Raw genomic sequence first — 23,400 nt, forward strand, 5'->3', positions numbered from 1 at the left:
CATTTATTTACTTACCAGGCTGCAGGTGAAGCAGCTCTTTGCACCTTCTAACGTCTCATAATTAGTCCTCATTTATGTCCAAGAGACTCAATAATAATCTTTTACATTCAATCCTTTAATCTTTCATATTTAAAAAAGTTTTTGTGCTGCTGCGCATTCATGTACTATGTGATAAGCAAACCCGCGTTGTCCTCCCGTTTATAGGCGCATATTACTAATGCGCTCTTTAAATAACAAAAACATATTGCGCCACTGACTTTAGAGCAGGTTTTTTGGTCAATGGCGTAGTCTATTTTAGTTGCCTCAAAATAACAACGTGCCAACAATGCGCCTGAACACACCTCGTTTTCAGACCAGAACGCCCATGGCGCAAAAGGGGGCGCAAATGCATTTGCTATTTAAACAACGTGGCGCTAAACGTGAAAATGATAATTGCGCAAGGTGGAAACAAACAAAAGACACTTGTCGCGCTGCATTGCGGCAGGTGTAATATAGAGCCCAATGTATCAATTCTAAAGGCCATTATGTTTACTTTTCATGTACGTAATTGTGTTTAGATGTAGATATAATATTTTTAGATGCGTTGTAACATTGTTGCTGTCTTTTGTGAGTAATGCCATATTTGGCTAGGGAATTTAGTGACTGCAGTACTGGAAGATTCCAGTAGGGGGCGTGGACAGGTGACAAGAGTCAAGCACGCGTTCCTTTAGTATCATAGAACATGGCTATTCAATTAGTTTTTTGTGGGGGCCAGTTCATGAAAAGCATCTCAAATGAGGGGCCGGAGATATATCAGTGATGATGACTACATTTTCCTACATTTAAACATACTAATGTTATATTTTGAAACTGCATAAAAACAAAATCAGTGCATTGTACAATTAGGCTTTTTCTACAAACATGTTTTGAAACTGCTTTCATCAACATAAGTGCATTGTTAGATGCCCAAGTAAGCTTTATTCTACATTCAGACGTGTTTATATGTGTTGTAAAATTGCATAACAACATAAGTGCATTGTAAGATGCCCAAGTTAGCTTTATTCTACATTTAAAGGGTAAATAAGAGCCATATCACACTCACTGAGAATTTAACTCATTTACTCACTTAAGTACACATAACAAAAAAGTTTATAATATGGAACATAACATTGTTTTATGCTGTTTTTTGTGAAAGCTAATTATTTCACTACTCCTATTTAAACTACAACAGCCATCTTAATAATTGGGAAACATTAGGCTAGCTTCTAATAAGACAGAATATGTTTGTAGATTGCGCAAGAGCAGTGAAACAGGTGTATGTTTGTCAGCACGATACGCATACAGTGGTGCAGGTGCTGGGCTGTGAGCGATGGGCGATTAAATGTTACTCATTTTAATTGCAATCTTGTGTGAGAACGATGACTCACATAATATTTGAGCCTTTGTCTGCTTTGAATTTTGGAGAAATGGCAGGATCTTTTTTTCTAGTTCACAAAATCATTTCAACAAGTTTCCTTTATTAAGACATCTAACGTAAATGTCATTGTGGATAAGCAAATCATCACTGAGCTGACATATCAGACAACAATTGTCTGAAAAGGCAGTGTTTTTAAGTTCTTTTCCGGTCCGGGCGGAAACACTTCCGGGCGGAACCAACCTTCCATAACTTCGGTTCCGCCCCTGAAAAGATCGTTACCATGTGACACGTCTACAGCAATACATATAAATCGCTATATAAATGCCTCATTCATCCATTTTTGTTTCCTGGGCACAGATTTCTCTGGGCAACACTGCTGTTCAAGTGAGCAAAAGCTGCTTTAGACGACTCAACCGTAGCAGGATGTCCCTGTTTACGCAGGAACTGGCTGTTTTGCTGTTTGGGAGGGATGTTCTGGGATCATCTAGCCTCACTGGGAGTGGGTCGCAGAAAAACAAGCTAGACTCAGAGAAAGTCAATGCACTTATTGGTTTGTATCTAATCTGTATTTTATTTGTAGCAATTTTTCTTAGTTTTATTACCCCAAAACAGTGTCTAGCTTCTACCAAGCAAGTGTACAAAGCTGTTGTATAAGCAGTAGTTGTCAACTCTGAATGAAAGTAAAAAAAAAAGAATGATATTTATGTTCATGTCATTTCCTTTTTGTAGACACGGTGATGTCCGAGTTTCCTGGCACTTCCCTCTCGGAGGTGAGAGCTGTAATACGCAGAAAATTTTACAATGAAAACGTGTCCAAAAAAAAAAAAAATACTAAGTACAGGTTTTTATTAAGGCCTTTTTGTTTTTTATTTTCTTTTTACTTAAAGGTCTGTTTGGGGTTTGTACATGCAAAAAAAGGGTAAAAGCTGTAAAAGGGTCTATACATTAATATATAGTGCAGTGCACTCACTGTTAACCTGCCAGTTATCAACAAAAGCAACATGTTCTCAAATTTTTCAGAATGCATTAGCTGTGATGTTTTATTTTATGCAAATTTACTTAGAACGTTTAGAAAGCTAATCAATGTTAATGTATTAAACTTAATAATATTCTAATAGTCCTTTTTTTAAACAAGGTGGGTGTGGGCAAAGAAAACTGACTGTGGTGCCACCTGAGTCTGAGGGCTAAACAACCAAATCTTTAAAAGCAGCATCAAGCAATGGCAAGATCACACTCTACATTGTTCCACTGCAAGACACCATTGACAGTTCACCATTACCCCCACATGCAGCAGAATAATTTGAAAAGATGCCCAAATCCGTTTGTAAGAAATGTGGGGTTACCATGCCACTTCAAGTTTTGGCTCTGCACATTGAAAATTGTGCCATAGAGTGCTTTCATTATCAACTCATTTGAAGCGTATTGTATTTGCTTATTACAGGAACTATGTCCAGTTTGTGGAAGGTCTTTTCCTGAAGACATGATTGAATTTCATGCTAATATCTGTGTGGATAAGTATGTTTAACATAAGTTTACACATGCATGTTAACTTTCCTCTCTTTCTCTCTCTTTCTCTTTCTCTCTCTTTACGAGTATTATAAATTAGTCTATTGAAAGCAAATGCCCTTTTTGTGATGATAGGGAAACGATTTTTCACTGTTTTCTCCAATGTTGTGTTTATTTATGGGTTTAAATATTATAGAGAAAACGATTTTTCACTGTTTTCTCCAATGTTGTGTTTATTTATGGGTTTAAATATTATAGAGAAAATAGGAGAAAAGGGCGCTTATTGAATTTTATTATAGGTCAAGCCAAGTCAGCCATCTATTTGACAAGAAGAAAAAGAATAGAGGGAAAGGGAGGAGATGATTTAGATGGTACTTTCAGGAGACTATTGAAAGCAAGAATACGACATGAGTTCTTGTTCTATAAATTAATGAAGAATATTGAAGGTTTTAATGATGTATGGAGTTATAATGATGCTGTGTGTACTGTTATAGATGATGATCTTGTTTTTTCAATATGGGTTGAATAATTTGTAATTGCTGTGTGGGTTTTAGGTGTTTTGTAATATGAGGTATGGTTGTTGTGTAAAATTTGTAGAATAAAGTAGATTCAAAATTCAAATTCTCTCTTTCTCTCTAGATAGATAGATAGATAGATATATATAGGGCCCTATTTTAACGATCTGAAACGCAAGTCCGAAGCGCAAAGCGCAAGTGACTTTGTGGGCGGATCTTGGGCGCTGTTGCTATTTTCCCGGCGGCAGAAATAAGTCTTGCGCCGGGCGCAAATCAATAAGGGGTTGGTCTGAAGTAGGTTCATTATTCATAGGTGTGGTTTGGGCGTAACATCAAATAAACCAATCAGAACGCTATCCAACATTCCCTTTAAACGCAAGGGCGCAATGTCCATGGTGGGTTGCTATTATTATGACGGATTTACCAGGCGCACGCCAGGAGCGGTTCACAGCCGAGGAGACCCACGTTCTTGTAAGAGCAGTCAAAGACAGAGAAGTTGTTTTGTATGAGGAATGGGAGAAACCCGCCCGAATCAGCGTCGGTTAAACAGCCGTGAGAGGAAATAACCGCAATTGTCTCATCAGCTGCGCCAAGCACTACAATGATGTCAGGAGACGGGGGGATCCCAAGCTTGCCAGCATAAATCAGGCAGGCCGGGCAAACAGGAGGACATCGCTGCGTCCACCCTCACCGCTGAAAGGGTTTGGGGGCTTTGATATCGCAAGCAAGGTCCAACCCCAAAGTACACTTACAAATCAAGTTCACATACATGAAGGTTTCTTATGAAAACATTTTAATTATTATTTAGATAAAATAAACGTAATACAGCCATACAACAAAATTATGAAAATATTTTAATCGTTATTTGCATGATAATTGTTTAACGCTGCCACACAAAATAAATAAAAACTATCACCACAATGCTCACCACAATGATTTCCCTTATCTCATGTATTAATATTTTTTATTGTAACAATTTATGATTTAATGATTTCCCTTATCTCATGTATTAATATTTTTTATTGTAACAATTTATGATTTAATGATTTCCCTTATCTCATGTAGCTATTAATATTTTTTATTGTAACAATTTATGATTTGCAAAAATAACTGTTGCATCTATGTAGATTAGATAAGCAATGCGCGTTGTGCACGCTATACAATATGGTCAAGCATGCGCCCTTAAAATAGCATAATGAACTACGCGCAACGCGCCACTGACTTTAGACTAGTTTTTTTTTGTTAGTAGCGCAATTGTTTTTTAATACTGCAAAATAGCATAAGAGATGGTTTGCGCCGGATCACGCCTCCTTTTTTGCGCTGAACCGCCCAGGGAGCGCAAGTTCATTCCCTAGTTTGCCGACGTGCGTCTGTGAAGGGAAAAACCCGCTGTGCGCCAGTGCAAAATACGAAATGATACATGCGTCACTGACAAAGTCATTTGCGCTGGGTGCAAGATAGGGCCCATAGTGTTGAGTTGTACAGGAGAGAAAGCGCTGAGGATGCTGGAGCCGTACCATCTAACAGGGGAGTAGTTGACAAGGATGCTGTAGGTGGTAAAAATGCAATAAGAAAAACTTTGACAATTACAGTGTTAAGTAGATTATGAGATTTATTAAAACCAGTAGCTTAAGTTATATTTTTTCTTTAGCTTAAATTGGAGGAAGATAGCTGATCCAAAAAGTGGCTGCAGATGTGTTCTGAAAACAGCTACTAAGGGCTGAAGTGCAGGAACAACCCTTGCGTTTTATCTTGGATCTCAGGGAGGACCTGGAGGAGCAGGATAGAGAGATAATATCTTTCTACAAGCGACCAAATGTCAACTGGTCTAGGCCATTTTCCTGTATTCTAGAGGTAGACCCTAATATTTTTTTCCTGTTTGCGGTCATTATTGTATACTGATAACATACAACTAAATGTAAACATATTTAAAAAAAAATGCATAGTGCTATCTGTCATATTTAATCCCTGTTATCATGTCTTGAGGTTTAAGGCAATGTATAAGCTTGTGTGCTACAAAAAAATGATAAAAATTCTCATTCAAAACTCTCTTACTTCTGCCAATACATTTTAATTACATCATTCTGCATCTTAACTCTTCCCCGACCAGCGTTCTTAAAATAAAACCTTTTTTAAGATTTTCACAAAAGTTTAATGCCTTCCAGAAATTGTTCTTCTATTAATGTATAAGCATACAGTACTCCCCAAAAAAATGTCATCCTATCTTCACTTGTTCTCTTTTTATCGCCTCTCAAATATGAGCAAAAAGCTGAGATAATTGCATTTCTGTACTGTTTGGCCTTAGTGGATGCTTCAGTGTTGGTAAGAGCACCACCTGATGTATAATAGCGGAAATATGGATTGCCATAATGCCCCATCATTGACAGAGAACATTTTCTCTTAAATGATGAGTTAACCCTTCAATGGCGGGGAAAGAGTTAAGCCTCTCATATATTTGATCCTGTCCAATCAATCAAAATAAAATAAATTTTGGGGGGAACTAACCCTTTACTGTTATGTTTAACAGGTGATGCTGCGACAGTTGAAGGGGTGAGCCGTCACATTCTTAGTACTGCAGTCCTGAAACTGAAAAATGGCTTCAGCATAAACTTTGGTAAGATGTGTTAAATATTTTATTTGAATGACTTTGTATGTTAACTTGCACACAAACAGATATGAAATCAATCAATATTAATGTTTTGCTGTATCAGTTTTACATGACATAAGTGAACATTCATAAATTGCCAATTCAAGTAGTTATTTGGTAAGAAAAAAATATGTATTTCATTTCTTGCTTCAGGTAACACAGGCACAACCTTATTAATTGAGGGTGAATCAGAACATCTTGTGCCCTCTACATCCAAAATTCTTATGGATAGTGACCTGTTCCTGATGGCTGGGAGAATAGTTGCAAAGAACAAAGAAAGGGCCGCACTTTATATAAATATAAAACGTATATTTATTAGCACAGACGCGTTTCGACTTTGCGCCTTCCTCAGTGTGTTTAAGTGAATGAACATTTCAAACTCATTCATATATTCCCACCCTTCCATACACCCACACAATCGACCAATGATAATGTAGTGTCATCCCATTAATTCCTAATGTTACACTTATGTTCACAAATTCTGATTTTCAATTGGCGTTTAGTTTTACCCACATACAATAACCCACATGGGCATGTCAATAAATACACCACAAAGGAAGTTAAACAAGTGATTCTGCCTTTCACTCTAAACGTCCTGTTTGATTTTGGATACGTGAAAGTTTTTTCAGTGAGCATGTGATCGCATGCCACACAATTAAAGCACTTAAAGTTGCCGTCTGGGATTTTGAAAGAAAGACGCAGCGGACTCGGCGCAGGCAAATATGATCGCACCAAACGATCTCTCAAATTTGATGCTCTTTTATAACAAAATCGCGGAGGGTCTTGGAAAGCATGACCGATTGTGGGGTCACTGCTTAAAACATGCCAGTGTCGTTGAACGATATGTTTTAATGAATGAGATATGTGTCCATAAGTTGATACAAACGTAATTGGAGTATCTGTATGTGGCTTATGCGCTCTGTCAGTCATTATGTTTGTGCGTTCAATGTTGCGTACCCGCTCAAGGCAATCTCGTAATAATGTATTATCATATCCCCTATTTGCGAATCTTTGGCATAGCTCTCCTGCCTGTCTTTCAAAAGCCTCTTCACTGTCACAAATACAATACAATACAAATACAAATTAGAGGAGGAGACCGTGAGAACCGCCTTCTACAGAGGGAGGCGTGCTATATTTTAATTTGAATACATGCACACCTAATGGCATGAATGAAGAATTGTCATTGACTTGTTTCTTGTAAAAACTGTTATTGGTTCACTTGATCTGAGTAACCTTGGTGTACTTCTGATGCAGTTCTGTGTACAATGTGTTAAAAAACAAAAAATGATGATTGTATTAATTGTTTTAATTGAATGATTGAATGAATGGGATGACACTACATTATCATTGGTCGATTGTGTGGGTGTATGGAAGGGTGGGAATATATGAATGCGTTTGTAATGTTCATTCACTTAAACACACTGAGGAAGGCGCAAAGTCGAAACGCGTCTGTGCTAATAAATATATGTTTTATATGCAAAGTGCGGCCCTTTTCTTTGTTCTTTGAAATTACTTATAAGTCTGGTCAAGCACTCTTAGGGTGTTTTCACATATAGTTTATTTTAAAAGAACCAAACCCAGTTCACTTAAAGTGAACCAGAAAAGGAACTAGCTGAATGTGACCTCAGTCCTTTTGGTGTTCACAATATAGTGAACTCAAAAGAGGACCGAGTTCTTTTTTTAGTCCTCTTCAGAACTGAAGTGATCTCAGACCCTTTCTTGTTCACATCACAACTTCATAAGAACTCAGACCCCAGCTTTCTATGCAGCAGTTTATTTTGATACAATGTCAAAACCACACGCAAAACGGACCGGGACCTCATTGATTTCACATATCAAAAAGAAATCGAACAACAAAAGAACCCAAAAGCGAACCATACTCAGACCACCTCCAGACGTGGTCTGAGTTTGGTTCGCTTTTGGGTCCTTTTAGGGGGGTCTGAGATCACTTGGTTTGTTTACATATACACCCTGAACTGCTCTGAGAGCGTTTGGAGGACTCAAATGAACTAGGTGTGAAAACACCCTTATAATATATATAATAAATTGAGTGAAGCCTGCTCCTACGACACAATTGTTTGGGAGGATAGTTGGCCATTCCTTCCTCCATGGTGGTCCTTGTTTGTCTGGGATCAGTCCTGCAGTGATACATGTTTTAATAGGAAAAACTGCCGAAACAGACACTATTCAGCTACAAGACTGCCCAGACCTAGATCATCGTGCAACTATACAGTTGGTATGCAAATGTGTGGTACTAAACCACTCATCTGTCACCTGTACAACTGAAATTTTATTTGAAATTGCAAAATGTCCTGTGTTCTACAGCTTGAAGGAGATGCTGAACTTTCAGATCAGGACAAAAGGGCCATCCAGGAGTTGGCTTTGTCATGGGACCTCCCAGGTGTCACAAACAACAACAGACAATGGCTGTTCAGCAGACTCCTGCATCATGCTGTAATTTACAGATTTTTTCTTCCCGTATTTTACTAGCTAAAAATAGGTTTATATTTATGCAAATACATGATTCATAGAATGTTCACAGTTTATTCATCATTTAAACCATTTAAAGTAGTGTATGAACTTTATAGAAATGTTTTTTTTTTCTTTATTAAACAGTAGTTTAAAAGCATCAAAACCATCAGGTCCATATTTAATGTTTTACAGGTCCTCGGAAGAACCATTTGTCAAATTAAACAATTCAGACGTGGTTTAAAGGACACAAAAGTTTGGTCGCTGCTGCAAGAACGTCCAGATGTTGTCCATTTGATCTTCCCCAGGAACTCAGAAGCTGATTGCTGTGCTCAGGTTTTATTACTTACATCTTATTCAGTATGGAATAGAATAGATTTATTAATTCATTCATTATTATTTTGTTTAATCCTGTTTAAAGAGTATTCTGAATAATATCATATGGCCTGCTGAGGACGAAGATGAAGATACATACTCACTTCACATCAAATGTCGGATTGCAGATTACCTCCGTTGTTTTATTCAAAGTGGTATGATAAGTTATTTTTTTAAATGATTGGAGATTAATTTAAATAAATTCAACAAAGATCTGGAGGCCAGTATTGCAACATGTGACACTGGGTTTGGGTTAATCTAAAGGGGACTGCTGTATTGTTAAATTCAAAGAATGTTTCACAGAGAACCCCAACAGTTGATGTTCCAAAATAACTACTAATGTTGAATGGTTAAAAACATTTAATACTTGAATCCTTAACTTTGTTGTGAATTGGTAAGTTTGTCAATTTGCTAAACATTTGTAATTTAGCAAAACAAGTTGTTCAGGAAGAAATTGTTCTGAGATGAAATTACAAAGAAACTCAGATTTAATACTGTTACTTATCAATCGGTAACTGAGAATCAACAGATCTAAGAATTTCTTAAAGGAGCATTTCACCCGTAGAAACATTAATCTTTATTGAAAGTGCATCATATTTGTAGTCGAAATGTAACATACATTTTGAATTTGGTGCCTATTTGACCGAGAAAAGGGGTGTTTGTAGTCTCACTCCCTCAACAAAGATATTGGACTTCCTTCTTTCAATGATGCAAAATGATGATTTTTACATCATTGAAAGAAGGAAGTGCAACACTGAAATCTGTATTTCTCCTGTCTCAGCGGAAACTGAGGAAATGATGCACAAATATTCAAAAACATGAATGGGGTTCTAACTATACAAACCTTTATGCAAATGGGTGAAGTGTCCCTTTAAAATATTTTTCTTTGACTCCCTGCTGCTTTTCATTATGAATAAATGTTCATGTGTTGTAAATCACAATTGATTAAATAAAATAAGACATTTTAAACACCAGTTTCTTTAATTTTATTTAAAGAGTGCATTTATACATTACACAAATGTCTAAATCTTACAGTTTAAAAAACGTTGTTACAAACCTGTATACATTTCTTTGTTCTGATGAACATGAAGGAATATATTTTGAGAAATGTTTGTAACCAAATCATTTGTGGACCCCATTCACTTCCATATTCTTTATTCCTGCTATGGAAGTCAATGGGGTCCACAAACTGTTTAGTTACAAACATTTCTCAAAATATCTTCCTTCATGTTAATTTTGGGTGAACTATCCATTTAATGCACTATGCACAAAGCAAGATTAAAAAGAACTTACATTGTATATTGTTAAATACACAAATTCTGAAGAGAATAGTCAATTTTGTAAGGACTTCTGAACTTTTATGTAACATACAACACCTCATTTTCTGGAAAACCTGAGACCTGATGCCCTCCCAGCTCCCACAGTTGGTTTGGAGTCAGATTTCATTCTGTCCTTAGAGGGTGATTGTCCCATCCATCACGAAAAGTGTCCAAATGAGCTTGCAGTCGTGGGATGAACACATAGTGGCAACAGAAGAGGTGCATACGATTAGACATATCCAACCGCCCTTCTTCCTCCAGTTGATGAAGCACACTGTAGTAGATGTTTGTGACTGCAACCCAGATATCTCTCCAGAGCCTCTCTATTCTGATAATGTATTAAATATTTTGTTACAATGCACTGCATTGTTAAGTGCAATAGAGCAGTGGTTCTCAAACTGGGGTCCGGGTCCCCCAGGGGGGCCGCGAGATGGTGCCAGGGGGGCCCCAGTTTTATGGCATTTTGTAAAATACATTAATTTATCATGAATTCTGTGAAATTAAACCTAAAAAAAATAAGACAGCACTACTTTGTAGGTAATGTTTTGTTTAATTAAAATGTGAAGTTTTAGAACTGTTTTTTGTCATAATTTTTCTTTGGGGGGGCCGCAAAGAAATGCACCATACACAAAGGGGGCTGCACACTGAAAAAGTTTGAGAACCACTGCAATAGAGTATGTTTCACCTTTGGTTGTGGACACTCTTGCCTGCAATGAAGCTGCTTCTTCCTGTACCCCAAACAGAGAACATCATACGAGCCACGTCTACATTTTCAACCCCTTGGTCTCCCCTGACCCTAAAAATGATGTACATACCACAGTTTAAATATGGCTACTTAATAAAAATAGTTTGTTAATACTCCTACAAAAATTGAATAAAAACTTTGTATAAAATATAATTTGTCTTGTTAAGCCAATTGCAATTGTCAACTCTTTCGACAGTAAGACATCAGTACACATTCACCTGGGAATGTAAAAGCTTGTTCATGGACAGACTAGTTTTACCTCCACTGGTCAAACACAATTCAACCAGTTACGCAGATGTTTAGGACAACATATATTGGAGCAGGCTGATACCCAACACAAAAGCAAATTAATTAAAGGTAATATTTACCGGAGTGGAAGACCAAATTGTTCAACAGAACGCTGAAAGAAGTACAGGGTGGTTGATGCCAGATTAGTGGTTGCAACATCTAGGTACATGATCTGTGTAAAACCAACCCCAAAATAGAATCAGTCTACAGTATGCAATCAGACATTAGTACAAAATATCAAATTTGTGACCCTACTTGTAAAATCAAGATACATTTTTTTTTTATTGTAATTTGTTGTTTTCTATATAAACTCATTCTATATAATTAAAGGCAGAGTGCACAATGTTTGAAAGCCAATGTTGATATTTGAAATCACCTAAACATACACGCCCCTACCCCAATAGAATCTGGACCTTCTTTTGATAGACCCGCCCCACATATACGCAACCCCAGCAAGGATGTCCTTGAAAGTGTTTTGATAATCAGCCCCACTTCCTTTTCCAAGCTTTTTTCAAACCTTGTGCACTCCGCCTTAAGAACGTTCTGTGAAAACACAGTCTTGATATATTGATATTGACTAAGTATGTAAATTTAAAGATTCAATTAATGTTTAAAAAGCCAACTTTAAGGGTCAGTTTCCTAGACAGGGATTAGACTAGTTCTAGACTAAAATAAATGTAAGAAATGTCCAAACTGAAAACAACTTGCACTGACACATCTTAAAATGCATCAGTGCCCTTTGTTTTGCCTCAAGTAATGTTTTTAGTAAGGCATGTTATGAAGTTTATTTAACTAAGTTCGGGAGGAGCATGGTCATGTGATCCAACCAATCAGTGCAAAGAGGTGCCTATAAATGGCCGTCCCTCACCTCTCTCCCGTGACAGATTTTTTGCAGCATTTGGCCCCGCCCATGTGTCGTCACATCCAGTTTCGAGCGTTGTTGTGCGACGACACGCTTTCTCGGCCCGCCACTACTTACCCAGCAAGGATTAATTTCTTTCTACTCGAAAATTTGGAGATAATAACCGACACTTTCCACTTCATGCCAGGACACCGAATCCTACTTTCGCCCCCACCGGCAAGACATCCGCCATTTTTTGCCTCGGTTCCTATCTGGCCCAATTGAGCCGAATCATCAAACAGGGACTGATAAAAGCTTAAACTGATCACTATTGAACTATAACTTAAGCGCAGGTTTAACGCTATGACTAAATGTCTCCTTTCAGACTACTAACCATTTCCCATTGAGCCTCTCGTCCTCATCTAGTAAGCAAGGCCACCGGGCCCAAATTTCGCGCCTTCCAGCTTCCACCCTACTCCGCCGAGTACCGGGTTTTTTTCCTAATGCCTCTCACCACCGGTGGCAGGCGCTCGGCAGGTCCGGGCCGCGTCCTAGAGCGCCGGTTTCAATCAGTTCCCTCGCCCGCATAACAGTGGCTCCCACTTCCATTTTCACCAAATATTTCTGTTATATCCGCCAGCGTCGCGATCCGTTTTCCTCAGCTGTATTTTTGTCTATACTAGGATGTTAAATTCAGGTGCTTCCTAGCGTGAGGCTGCCTCCGCTAGCGGCTCAAGCCATGATGCTATTATCTCTCATTCCTCTGTTTTTAGTTCAACCTGTTCTAATATCACCAAATATAACGGGAGATTACCTCCGCAGACCACCGATCCTTATTCTTTCAGTACCTCCCCTTGCAATCGTTTTGAAACGCACGGATTATTAACACAGGGACTCAAAACAGTCATCGGTTTGAATCGATATAATATATGCTACGCGTTTATCGATATTTTCCTCCGCAACTCGGACTTCTCGATCTCAATGTAGACCGTGTTGATTTTTCTTTCCACGTTACTCTTAAAAAGTATTGTACTTACATCCTTCGTTTTGTATTGATTTAGCTACTGTACAGAAATAATTTGCTCTGCTTTTCCCTCTAGTTGCAAACCTAATAAGCAACCGCTCACGCTTTCATCACAACGGCAGACTTTTGCGCTATCACCACCGGCCCGAATCATACTTTTAAATAAAATCTGTCAGTCAGTTCTGTAGTTATTCAAGTCGTGCGATTTCACATTTGCCATTATGTAAGTTATCTAGAAGCAGCGTCTCCAGCTGCTGGTGATGCACTAGGCGGACCTAACTCGCTTATTACAAACTATTTTAGAATATATTGCGTTTTCTCGTCGCAGACACCCAATACGAATATACTTTAATGTTTTTCCCACTATTAAGACGATCATTTACTGCCGACACCGTGCCTCTATCATGCCCGGCTTTAAAGTGTCGGCTCGTATGTCCTTCTACAGGACGGTGTTTGTTCCCTAAGAAGTGCACTAACTAGTTCCATCCTTGCCGCCGACGTTAAAAGCTGTTCCTTGTTCGCGTCATACCCTGATGGATATACAGCCTTACCAGGGTTTTTCAGCACCCGCAGCAGCGCGCTCCGCATGTTTCCTTCACGTTAGGGGGTTATTTATTTCAAAATCTAACGCTATATTCGTCACCTGCCAGTCGATTCGTTCTTTTGTAGTCGATGGTGGAGCTATGACGCTGATTTTACCATTTAAAAGATGTCTGACATTAATCACTGCTTAATTCTGTCCCAGGATCCCTGCATACTCGAAATATTTTATTCCAATCTGCCTCTGCAGATCCCGAGCTGTTTAAATCATATGCCGCACCAGGTAATCTCTTAATCTTCCTTTAAGCGTTTTTTTCTTATTTTTTTTTTACTTCTTCCACCCTGAAGCTATTTTGGGGATTTTCGCCTGGACTTGGCCTACCCAATTTCAAAAGCTTCCCATACCCACATGCAGAGGTTTACATACAAATGTTTGGTATCATTTTACAGGAAACCCTTTGAAATTACATAAAACACTGTTGAAAGTGCTAAACATGGTTGTTTGTGATGTCAGTCCTCTAATAAACACAAAAATAAATAGGCGCTTTTTGATGTTTTTTTTCTAAAGTCTTTATTTGAAAGTGTATAACTCTGGCCCTGAGTGCCTCAGCTCCCTGCAGACAGTTTTGTTTGATTCCAGTTACAGAGGAAAAAGGAATTTTTTCTCTATCATAATCTATACAAAAGTTATTTTACTCCAACTGAAGGGAGGAATAATACCATTTTTGTATTTAATTTCCACCTAAAAATATTTGAAGTGCTCCCATAAGCACATACAGTGGAATAAATGCAATTGCTTTATATCATTTTAAAGAAAACACTTTGAAGTTACATAAAAAGCTGCTGTTTGTAAAAACTATTGTTATTTATGTTATTTTTCATACGATGAAACACCAATTTTTCTTTTTTTATGTTGTAAATACTGCATTTGATAGTGTATAACTCTGGTTCTATGTGCTCTAGCAGACTGCAAACAGTTCTGGTTGTTAACAGCAGCAGACAGTAAACACCCAAAAAAAGAATGATCTCTTTAGCATGTCGCATTCAAAAGTTATTCTTATTTTACTGAAGTGAATATTAATTTTTTGTTTTGCACATATAATAAATAGCAAGGGATTATTCATGCACACAACCAAAGAAAATGCTGTTAATTGACTCATTTTTTAGAGTAGGACCTAATATAAAAGATGGTGTATCATTTGTGGCTATATGTGCTATCTGAGGCAGTTCATGCTCAAGTTTCACGTACGTTTACAAAAGACGATTTTTTACCTTATTATTCATTCAACTATTGTTGGATATGTGTTAATAATAGAACAAAAATAACGATGTAGCCTTATTTCTGAGAATGAGAGCTTTCATTTGATATAAGACTTGCCCATGTTTGTCATATTTTAAAAATATGAAATATGTGAATATTTAATCATATACAAAATTATGGGGGGGGGGTGATAGTGTAAATTAAGTGTAAATAACTTTCTTACAGTAAAAGATTTCTCAAAGTGATGCATATCTGCAGAAAGTAGAGACTCTAAGCTTTCAAACAGTATCTCATATGTGTTACTGGGGTCCATGACAGACCATTAACAATTAAAAGAATATTTTATATTAAGTCAAAATTAGAAATTTTGGACCCGGGACAGGATCATAGGGTTGAAGAGGTTAACCAGCCTGTAAAATAAAAACCTGCTATGTATAGACCATGGGAATGTTGACATTAGTTTAATACCCTGATTCGCAGCATTCAAGCCCACTGGCATAATATAGGCTACCGCATTTAATTTCACATCGCGGTTTATTTAACTTGTGGGGAAAATCAGTCGCAAAAAGGTTGGGTTTTCGGTTTTATTTATGTAACTATGCAATTCCCCTATTCGCTGAGAAAATCTCAATCTAACCACCCGAGGCTATTCCAGCAGATCTCCCTCACAGTTCAAAAAGTTTTAAAGATCTTGGAATTTTGGCTTCGCTGAGTGCAAATTATGGGACCCATCCACCTCCTTCGGGTTTCTGGGTTTTAAACTATATTTCGGTCATATAGCGTTGCCGTATTTAATATCCTTAGCCAGTTTTGTTTTAAATGTAAACTCCTCTTATGTAAAATTTTGTTCTGTCCTACATGCTGCTCTGGTAGCATTCTAAATAAAATTGAAAACGCTCAAATTTTCTAAACTTGTCAACGAAACACTGCGCCCCTCGCTATGCTTTTTACGATAGTCTTCGGAATCAAATTTAACTGCCACGCATGTGCCAGTGAGCAAAATCGTATTTTTTTCCATCACCGGAAGTTAGCCTGTCGGCATCAGAACTGGATGCAAGTCCATCCCTAGTAAGTCATCATACAGAACTGTTTTTACAAAGTCACCAGGTAAAATCTTGATACCTCAATTTATATTCAGAGACATTTACCCTATCCTCCAAAGGTATTATTCAACGGTAAATCATTTAACCATGAACTATTTTTTTTCTCTACACTGTAAAAATACTAATTATTTTTTTTTTAAGAAAATTGGTTTAACTTATATATTTTTGCCCGTCCAACATTTCCTTAATTGGATTTTTTACAGTGTAAGGAAACCACACCTGGAACTAATTAATTTGCTCGTTTCCAACACCTGAGCATTCCCGCTGTACCAATCACATTCGCATGTTACATTGGTGGTGATGAAGCCGGCAGTAGGTACATGCCAATTCAAAATGTGCATCAATTCAATTTTTTCCAATTGCTCAGCGCTTGCATATCAGCTCTTATTTCACCTTAATTTCTATCAGCATTTGCTGCTTGTCTAAATCTCATTATTTCATAGTCATTAAATAACAATAGTTTTCTTTTTAAGCTCTGCTATTGGCATTACTGCACATTTTCCCCAATCAGAAACTATGCAAAGTTTCTTTCTGTTTATCCGTCTTGCCCCTTCAAAGTGCTGGGTGAGCCCCATTCGACCTCAGGTGGGACCTACCCGTCTGGTGCTGTGAGCATCATTTAGAAATAAGCCCATTCGCCCAAACTCCATGCCGCCCATTTCAATTCACTTAATGTCTAGGTGCCTTTCCGCCTTTCGGCTCGGCCACCACTCCCTCTACCACTCCATCCATACTGCCTGCACGCTGGACGCAGTGTTCATTTTGTGTTTTGCTTTTTTGACTGTTCAGGATTTGCAGTTATCTAAAATTTCAGTCCAGTCATCTACCCTACAATTTCTGATTAAAAAGTTCTAAAACCTTGATACAATCTCGTTTTTCTTCAAACAAAGTAAGACTTTCAAATTTAAGAAGGGACACTGTCTATTTTCAATTTACCGAACCCCATCCAATTATATAATTCGCTACTAAATTACCTGCAGTACAGACGATCCTGGTCGAAACTTGTTTTGATCCTCTTTTCATCGACAACCGAATTTAATTGGCTTTGAGATTTTGGTAAAATTTGTTTTAATCCAGTCTGATATCCAAGCAATAAAATTTTCATTCAGCTAATTCATTCAGCATCAGTGCCGCAACCTCTCCCGCTCCAAATGGCCTCTCTAATCAACAAACTTAGGCCCTCAGTTGCCGGATGTCAGAATCATTCAAATTCTACATTAGATTCAACCACTTGCATATCAGAAAAACTCATGTACCCCTAGTTTGTTTTGTTTGCTTCACCTGCACATTCATTCAAATGAATAAATAATTATATGTATATTTATCTGTGTGCGTTTATACTTGTGAGAATACACTGTATGTAAAGAATTCACAGTTGCACTCTATCTTGCACGTCGTTGTATGGGCTCCCCGTTTGTAGGCAGTGCGGAATTTTCTTTCACCAATTTAAGTTTTGCACCTTCGCTGGTCGAGCCCCATCACTCATCACACATCATTTTCTTACCTTTATATTTTCATGTAGAATTTGCAACAGGACATTCTGCGTTGTATGGTCCTTGTGCTCACTCCTACTGGTAGGGACATGGAAATTAGTTCTTTTAGACGTTCTTCTGATAAAAGTATTCTTGGTCGCCCAAGTTTTCCAGATTAAAAATTCCACAGTGTGTGTACACTGTTGGTTTTGGTTGATCTCACCAATAATCTGAAAAACCTCTCTGAGTCCCTCTAATACAGCATGTGGAAAAGATTCCTGGCTTGAGAGTGCACTTAAAAAAACTAACTCCTGGGAACATGTAAACTCCAAAAAAAAATCTAAATCAATAGGTGGTCGATTAAGCAGGTGGGACAGCCGCGAATGGAGCCTATCCAATATAGCATTCATCACCAATTCCTTGAGAAACAGAAGAATTACTGTGTTAATTTTTCGGATTTAGTACCGACTGTTTTAAAAACAAAAATAAAGCGTCAGTTCAATGTTGTTATCAGATTTACATGATGTACATAATTGATTACCACACTAGTGGTAATTTAATACGTATTTTTTTTTAACAAAACGCCATCTTAAAATCCAGTATCAACACGTGTCAGACAGCTTAAAGGATCGTATATATAGAGAGAGAGACATTTCCGTGGAAAAATTTCATCTTATTTTCGTGACAATGGGACATAAATATTCCAAACTAAGTTAGAGTTCCCTCTCTAAATCTTGTACGTTTCCAGTACAGAGTAAAATGATTGTTTTGGGTAAATTATTGTTGCAAATAGAATCACTAACCGTTTTTAATCACTAACAATAAGAACTGAGACCTAGCAACTTAGTACTGACCGTTTTAAAAACAAAAATAAAGCGTCAGTTCAATGTTGTTATCAGATTTGATGTACATAATTGATTACCACACTAGTGGTAATTTAATAAGTTTTTTTTTTTAACAAAACGCCATCTTAAAATTCAGTATCAACACGTATCAGACAGCTTAAAGGATCGTATATATATATTAAGTTTCTACATTTGTCCGTGTGTGTATGCAATAAAGTACCATGTCTATGCCTGCAGCCTCATGGATGATACTGTGTGTGAAAACAACTACGAACGTCTGCCTGCAGTGCCGACTGGCGCATTATTGAACCAATCAGAAGAAAGAAACCGGGAGCCCCATTTGATTGGTCACAAGAACGGTAGCCCTGCCTTCCCACTCACGCTTGCAAACTGAATGAGTGTGAGAGAATCGTGACAAAACTAAAGCGCAGACGGATCTGTAGATTTTAAGGAATTGCTTTTCTCTCTGTATGCAACAAGTCATTTACACTTTTGAAACTGATTTATTTTACACACAGAGACGGATTGTGCGCAATGAATCCGTTTTGCAGTTCATAACACTATGTTTTTGCCTGTACGCCTCTGTTTACAATGCTTTTGGCAGTATTTCAGCGCAAAAACAGTGCCAGAAGTGTAAGCGCGGAAAAACTGAAGTCAGAAGAATGCAGTTTATACTTATTTTGTGTAAATGTGAAGTTTCAGTTTTACAAGACATTACACTTACGATTAACAGCACAATGTTGCAAAACTTATTTTCTTACGCTTGCAACTTGATTTACACCTTCACAAAATTGGTTTTGCGCACGCAAATTTATTTTATGCTTGCACTGTCACGTACACTCTCACAAATATGATCCTGCGCATGCAAATCTTTTTGACGTTATTTTACCTTCATACAATTGCTGCTGAAAGAGTATTTGAAGATGAGCAATTCATGCATGAGTAAAAACTGTGACAACCAACCCCGGTCTCCCCTACATAAGCTATTTGAGCCCATACTGTACAAATCTTGCTTTTTTGAGAGCAAATCAGCATGTTGTTGTCTGTTCTGCGAACATGGTTGAGGTGGAGTGGAGATCGTACAGTCTCTGTGTCGTGCAGCCCATGTGTTATGGAACGGGCTACCGCTGTTGTTGTTGTTCCCTTTTGGTTAGTTTTAAAGGACAATTGTACATTTTCTTAAGGCTTTTGCTGTGTGGTTGGCATGTTTCTCAAGTATTGTGTGGTATTTTCTGAACTTTTATTCTTATTGTTATTTCTGGTGTGCCTACTTTTTTATTTTAATTACTACAAAAACATATTTGAGATGTTTCATTCAGAAAATAAAATTCCCTATTTGAGATGTGAAGATTAATATTTTATTTGCATTTTAGAGGTACCATTTCACCGATAGGAACATTAATCTTTATGGAAAGTGAGTCATATTTGTAGTCAAAATGTAACATAAAAGAAAGAAAGCTGTTCGCCAGCAGCAGCAGCCATTCTTTGTTTTCAAGTAGGAACCGTCGCAGGCAGCTCTGTCGTCATCATGTTAAGCCCGCCCCACAGACGCTACACACGATGTGATTGGCCTGACCAAATTTTGGTGTTTGGAGCTGTTAAGTGTATTGTGAGTGCCTAGACTAAACCCTGGCAGCAAATATATTTTGCGGCCGCTAGGGTGCATCTAGATTTCTAGGCTAACATTGTGGTACACACAATAACACTCTGGCCTGGTGTGTAGCAAAGTCTTATTCAAACAGTAACGTGAGGTGTCAGATCCGCAGTACAAATGTCTTTTCAAGTAGTTAAAAAAGGGTATGCATTTTAAATGTTTATTTAGTTTTACCAATTTTCTTTTTCTCTCTTGTTTACTGTAATTACATCTGTGCAAGGGAACCTAGTGGGTTGGTGTCAGTTTTGCCATTCATTTAGTCTGCCATTGTAACCATAATTGGGGCGAGGGACCGTACCCGACCCCCCCCATGACACGGAACCACTATTTGTCCATTTGCCCATTATTGGTGCGGATGAACCCCTTGGACACTCCTGACCAAACATGACACGGACACACTATTTGTCCATTTGCCCGTTAATGTTGCGGATCGACCCCCTGACCCCTCCTGACCACCCCCCGACCCCGACCCCCCCATGACACGGACCCACTATTTGTCCATTTGCCCGTTATCGATGCGGATCGACCCCCTGACCCCTCCTGACTGCCCCCCCGACCCCCCCCAGTGACACAGACCCATTATTTGTACATTTGCAAATTAAGTGTACGGAACGTCTCCCCCCACCCTGCCCGACCCCCCCGACGCCACGGACCCGTTATTCGTACGTTCGCAGGCTACTTTTTTGGGAAACGGTCCGAACCGCGAACGGACGTCACGGGCCCTGCTTACGTCCCCTCACGTGCCCTGTAGCGCAGAGTTCGACGCGAAAATGACGTCCCTGTTTGTTTTTGCTCAATTTGGACGCTACCTCTACCGGACCCCCCCTACCCCCTCCTCGTCCACCGGCCGAACGCTCCCCGGCCGTCCGTTTCGCGATCCGACGCGTCTCGGGGTCACGGGGACGAGTTGACGCGAACCCTCTACGAAAATAACATTGGTTTACTGGAGAAGTGTCAGTGGCGTCACGCGGCCCCGTAAGGACGCACGGCTTCGAAACGCACGCGGCATCCCAGTGCCGACGGCCCGGCCGAAGAGTCCTGCAGTCTGTCAGCAGAGAACCCTTTGTGAGCCTACTTGCCAACCCTAACCCTAGGCGCTTTGCGATCGCACTAAGAGGCACGGCGAGGGAGCTGTGGGCAGGCCGTACGCCGAAGGCACGCGGGAACGGGAGACGTCGTGCGCGGGCCCTCCGCCGGACGGCACGCCGAATTTCGGGCGCCTAGGCCTTTTCCCGGCCTCGCGGGGGCACTGACAGTTTCCCGCTAAATTAGCGGGTTCGCGTACGGAGTCGGATCTGGTCCAAATTCGGCACGCGCGCGCTTGTGGGCCCCGCCGTACGGGCCCTCGAAGCGCAGACCCCTGGGACCTTCTGAAAAAAAGTTAGCGAAACGGAGCTCTATTGGCAATTAACATGGGGTGGCTGTCTGGGCCATCAACAGGATCCTGATGAGTGATTTTAAGAACATTTGGACAACTTGGTCTTATTTTTGAGCTACGTTCTCCAAATTCGGATATGTCGATCGGGGGCCCCCCAGAGGTCATATGACACCGCGCGGGGTCACGAGGAGCGCGTACACAAACCCATTACGGAAAAACGCATTGGTTTAATGGAAAAGTGTCGCTACCCCCGCGCGGACCCCTGGCCGGCCAGGGACGCCGAAGGACGCAGCCGAGGACCTTTCGCGAGCAGAGTTGCGAACCCTAAAACCCGGACTTTGCGCCTGTCCTGCGCGCACGCGGTGTGCCGTCGGAGCGCGGGTGTCGGATATGTCGGGCCAGAGCCTTCCGGCAGCACGCGCGCCGAATTCCGAGAGGCTAAGACTTTTCCCGTCCTCGCGGGAGACCCGACAGTTTTCCACGATTCGGCCGTGGGTTCGTGCCGGAGTCGGATCGGGTCGAAACTCGGCACGCGCGCACGGCGGGGTCGCCGAAGACGGACACCGGAAGCGCGTACTCCTCGGACGTTCAGAAGAGGAGCCTTAGGGCCGTTTCTCGAGCCGATGCCGGCTTTCGTGGCGGGATTACGCCGTCCCCGTAACTCCGATTCGACCGGGACGCGCGCGGGTCTCCTCGGCCGGACGGCCTCTCCGCGGGAAGCCGAGCGTCGCGGCCGAGACCCTTTCGCGTCACGACTCGCCTACCCTAGTTTTGAGGTTTTCGCCGGGGCGTAGCGCGCGCACCTTAGACCGCCGACGCGCGGGTTTCGGATATGTCGCGCGAGGGCTCTACGCCGACCCGCGCGTCGATTTCGGGGACTTTACGACTTTTCCCAGCCTCGCGGGAGAGCTGACGGTTTCCCGCTAACGACCGTCTGTTCGTGCCGGAGTCGGATCGGGTCGAAATTCGGCACGCTGAATGTCGGAGGTCTCACGAGGCGTACCCCGGAAGCGCAGGCCGCTGCGACGTTCCTGAAAGAATAGATAAAAAAAGCAACGAAAACGCAAGGCCTGAAGCCTATGGAGATTATAATGGGGGAATTTCATGTTTTCGGACGGCAGACAAATGGATTTTTTCGTGCCATGACACCCGTCTTCGGATATGTCGTAGAGGGGCACTAGGTGAGCCAGGGCCCCGAATTTGGGGCACCTAGGCCGTTCCGGGGCCCATCGGTGAGGCTTCGAAAATCCTAATTTTTTCACGTTTTTAGTATGGGGTGCGAAAATTGGTCACCGGGGAACAAGTTTTCTAGGCGTTTCAGACGACGCTGATTCACCTGGTAAAATTTCTGTGTGAAGGATTTTTTAGTTTGGACGTGTTTTTGTGTGAAAAAGGGTGAAATAAAGCTCAGTTTGGGGCTTTATTGCTCGGCACAGGAAGGTCGTAGAGACTCGAACGAGGGTTCGTTGGAAAGACCCGGACCAGGCCTTTACGAAGACCCCAAGGACGAGGGGGTAGCCTGGTCAGGGGCGGAGCTACGGCCATTTGAAAATGAAAAATGTGTGAAAAAGGCTAAATTTTGGGGCTTTATTTCTCCGCCCAGGAAGGTCCTAGGAAGGTGCCACTTTCAGGGGCGGAGCTATGGCGATTTGAATTTAAAAGCTCATTTTTTATATCTCCGGTCCTAGAGACTCGGGGGTGAGGGCGTTGTAAAGGTCTCGGAGAGACCTTTCGAACGACACCAGCCTCGAGTCTCTACGACGTTCCCTCTTCGAGATATAGTTTTTAATTTTTGAAAAATTATGAAAAACGCTTGTTTTCAGAGCTCGTTTACTCGGCCTAGGAAGGTCTGGGTTCATTGGAAAGGCCCGGACTAGGCCTTTCCAAAGAGTCCAAAGTCGAGGGCGTGACTCTTTCCTGGGCGGAGCTAGGGCCAGTCGAATATTGAAAATAAGTGAAAAAACTCAAGGTTGGGGCTGTATTGCTCGGCCCAGGAAGGTCGTAGAGACTCGAGTGAGGGCT

At 40.4% G+C, this 23,400-nt stretch overlaps 3 long non-coding RNA genes across 4 annotated transcripts; 2 read left to right on the plus strand and 1 right to left on the minus strand.

Moving 5' to 3' along the window:
• The first annotated feature begins 962 nt into the window (after positions 1-962).
• On the plus strand, positions 963-4,895 carry LOC129446479 (uncharacterized). Its single transcript, XR_008645192.2, has 3 exons — positions 963-1,946; positions 2,126-2,166; positions 2,532-4,895. It is a non-coding gene; the product is annotated as an uncharacterized lncRNA (long non-coding RNA).
• A 9-nt stretch (positions 4,896-4,904) lies between these two features.
• Positions 4,905-9,120, plus strand: LOC141368997 (uncharacterized). 2 transcript variants are annotated; one of them, XR_012372440.1, is made up of 5 exons: positions 4,905-5,271; positions 5,945-6,031; positions 8,390-8,518; positions 8,729-8,869; positions 8,955-9,120. It is a non-coding gene; the product is annotated as an uncharacterized lncRNA (long non-coding RNA). The 2 variants fall into 2 exon arrangements; XR_012372439.1 differs by lacking the exons at positions 4,905-5,271; positions 5,945-6,031 and adding an exon at positions 7,599-8,300 and having other exon boundaries at positions 8,955-9,110.
• Positions 9,121-10,103: 983 nt separating this feature from the next.
• Positions 10,104-11,769, minus strand: LOC141369160 (uncharacterized). The gene is made up of 3 exons (XR_012372728.1): positions 11,341-11,769; positions 10,913-11,023; positions 10,104-10,555 (listed from the first exon to the last, which is right to left on the minus strand). It is a non-coding gene; the product is annotated as an uncharacterized lncRNA (long non-coding RNA).
• Positions 11,770-23,400: the final 11,631 nt, after the last annotated feature.

This window comes from Misgurnus anguillicaudatus, chromosome 12, assembly GCF_027580225.2.
Source record: "Misgurnus anguillicaudatus chromosome 12, ASM2758022v2, whole genome shotgun sequence".
Lineage (NCBI taxonomy): Eukaryota > Metazoa > Chordata > Actinopteri > Cypriniformes > Cobitidae > Misgurnus > Misgurnus anguillicaudatus.